This window comes from Falco biarmicus, chromosome 3, assembly GCF_023638135.1.
Source record: "Falco biarmicus isolate bFalBia1 chromosome 3, bFalBia1.pri, whole genome shotgun sequence".
Classification (NCBI taxonomy): Eukaryota; Metazoa; Chordata; class Aves; order Falconiformes; family Falconidae; genus Falco; species Falco biarmicus.
The window spans coordinates 32,749,820-32,753,279 of NC_079290.1; positions in this window are offsets into that span (position 1 = coordinate 32,749,820).

Genomic DNA, 3,460 nt, shown 5'->3' on the forward strand with positions numbered 1-3,460 from the left:
GGTCCAGCCTGCCCAGATCCCTCTGCAGAGCCTCCTGCCCAACAGCAGAGCAACACTCCCCCCAGCTTGGTGTCAGCTGCCAACTCACTGAGGGTGCACTCGATCCCCTCATCCAGATCACTGATAAAGATATTAAGCAGGACTGGCCCCAGCACTGAGCCCTGGGGGACACCACTGTGACCAGCCGCCAGCTGGGTGTAACTCCATTCACCACCACTCATTGGGGTTGGCTGTCCAGCCAGCTTTTAACCCAGCGAAGAGTACACTCATCCGATCCACTGAGCAGCCAGTGTCTTTCAGAGAATGCTGTGGGAAATTCTGTCAAAGGCCTTACTGAAGTCCAGGTAGACAACATCCGCAGCCTTTCCCTCATCCATTAGGTGGGTCATCCTGTCACAGAAGGAGATCAAGTTTGTCAAGCAGGACTTGCCTTCCATAACCCCATGCTGGCTAGGACTGATCCTCAGTAGTCTTGCACGTGCCACACAATGGCGCTCGGGATGACCTGCTGCATAGCCTTCCCTGGCACTGATGTCAGGCTGACAGGCCTGTAGCTCCCTGGATCCTCCTTCCTGCCCTTCTTGTAGATGAGCATCACGTTGGCTAACCTCCTGTCTTCTGGGACCTCTCCAGTTTGCTGGGACTGTTGATAAATGATGGAGAGCAGCTTGGTGAGCTACTCTGCCAGCTCCCTCAGTATCCTCAGGTAGATCCCATCTGGCCCCATAGACTTGTGCACATTCCAGTGGAGCAGCAGATCACTAACTGTTTCTTCCTGGACTGTGGGGACTTCTATCTGCTTCTCATCCCTGTCTTCTGGCTCAGGGGGCTGAGTACCCAGAGGGAAGCTGGTCTTACTATTAACGACTGAGACAAAGAAAGCATTAATTACCTCAGCCTTTTCCTCATTTTGTGGCAATGTTCACTCCTGCATCCAATAAAGGATGCAGATTATCCTTGACCCTCCTTTTGTTTTTCATGTATTTGTAAAAACGTTTTTTGTTATCTTTTATGGCAGTGGCCAGCCTGAGGTGTAGCTGGGCTTTTGCCTCTCTAACCTTCACCCTGCCTAATCTCACAACATCCTTATAGTACTCCAGAGTTGCCTGCCCCTTACTCCAAAGGTGTCAGACAACTTATTTTCCCCCTGAGATCCAGCCAAAGCTCTCTGCTCAGCCAGGACAGTCTTCTTCCCCACTGGCTCATCTTTTGGCCCATGGAGATGGCCCGCTCCTGTGCCTTTAAGGCTGCCTTCCTGAAGAATGTCCAGCCTTCCCAGACCCCTCTTTCCAGGAATAGGTCCGCATGCTGGGATGCTTAATAACAATAATTCTCAGCTGTTTATGCAGTCTTGAGCTGTCAGACTGAGTTGTGACATAGCTTTCCTTGCAGGTCCCCGAGAGTGATTTGAAGGTTTTCAGTCTTCTTCAGAGGCACAGCACAGCAGTTCAGTGGAGAAGGAGGTCCCACACAGACCATTTGCTGCAATTGCAGTGGGATGGACTAGGCACTGGTTGAACTCAGTGCTGCCTAGTTGGCAGCTTTAACAAGACATAAAATCTTTTCTCTCCTTCCCCAAACAAGAAAAATGGTAGAGAAACCTAGTTGCAAATGCTAGTTCCTGCACTTGGACTCCAAAAGCAACCCTACAGCTCTGTACTTGTTGAAAACTGGGCATGTAATAGCAAAATCATGGCCTGAAGATGTGCTGGGGTACAACCTGACTACTAACTTGTATGATCTGCATTTGACTTGCTAAGGTCAGCCTCACAGTACCTCATCAAGATGAAAGACTTAGGGGCATAAAACACCTCGAGCCCTCAAATTCCTCACCAAAAAAGCTTTTAAGTACTGATATGAGCTTGAGAGAGTTCTTTTTCAGCTGGCTGAAAACTGAAAGCTCAATCTGTTTAATACCAAAAAAGCATCTTCCAGGTTAGTTACCACATTTTCCAAGGGAAGAACAGTTTGACATGGCATGACTGCATTTCTTGCATGATGAAGACGGTGTAACACAACCAGCTGCCTTGAAGCACATTATTCCTTATGTGGTAACATCACAGCTTATTCAAATTTTGAGTTTATTTCTGCAGGAAATAACAATATTCAAACGCACAATTTTGTCCCAAATGAGAAAGAATGAACAGTATTTCAAAATTTGCTTCAAAATAAAAACTTTCTTTATCAGAAACATTAAAATAACAAGTGAAAACATTCTGTTTTGCCATCACATTACCACAGCTTATTAATTCCATATTATAGTTATTAAAGAGTTTTGTATTATAGTTATTAAAGTAAAAATGAATCATTTAAATCTTACAGAAATAAACCACATCAGCCTCCATTTAATTAAATGTTTTGATTATTTCTCACAGACTCTTGAATACATTGGAGTCCTTTTGTAGAATGACTTGATTTCCTAGACTCCAGATTTTTTGCTGAAAAACAGCTCCCGCAGAAAATTTTCAACATGATGCAAAAAATACTATTTTATAACATGTACTATTAAAGAAGGAATATGACCAGCTCATGAACTCTGAGGCCACAACCTCATCTTTAGCCAGTTCTTATGGAAACATCTACACACCTTCCATGTCACGCGATTCAAGAAGCGGCTTGGTTCTGAGCAATGGCCCCGCGAGGATGCTGTGTGGCACCTGCAGTCATGTCTGCTTCTGTACAGAGTAACTGCTCATCTGCTGGTGTTATCACGGCCTGGCAATCTCTGACCTACAGACAACAGAAGGACACGACACATGGGTGACAAACATCTGTCTTATCTCAATATAGGCTGAGAAATTCATCAGGGAAGACTATTTTCCCTCTTTGTTGAAGATTCCCAGATGGTGCCTGAGCGGGCAGTCTAGGCAAATGAGTCCTTACGTCCTCAGAGAGCTCAGTGACACTAAGGAGAGGCTTCTCAGTTGAGCAGATTTCATAACGTGTAGATTTATCTCCTCACGTTTTGAGAGCCCTTAGAGGTCACCGCCACTGTCACCTCAGAGTCACGCTTCAGCTGAGCCCTGAGGGTCTGCAGCCTCAGGCGCCTGGGCAAGGCAACTGGTACCAGTTGAACCAACTACAGGACTTCCCTGGTACTGCTATTCATAACCACAGCGTTTCAGGGGGGGGTGGGGGGTGGGAACAAAACCAAAACACACAAAAAACCCAAAAGCACTTTCCTTGGAAAAAAAATATTTTAAAAAGAAGGTTGCTACGCTTCTTCTCCAGACACCTTCCTGCTGAACCCGCCCTCGACCTACTGTTCTCTGCTACCGGCCATCGCCGACGGGCGGACGGCCTTCCCCCTGGGGGCTGCCTAGCCGGGGCACCGGGGCGCCCTCACGCCTCCCCGGGGCAGCGAGGGGGGCGGGGCGGGCCGGGCCGGGCCGGGCCGCGCCTCCTCGCCGCGGGCCCTCCTCCGGCGGCGCTGCGGCTGGCGGCTGGCGGCAGGGCCGCC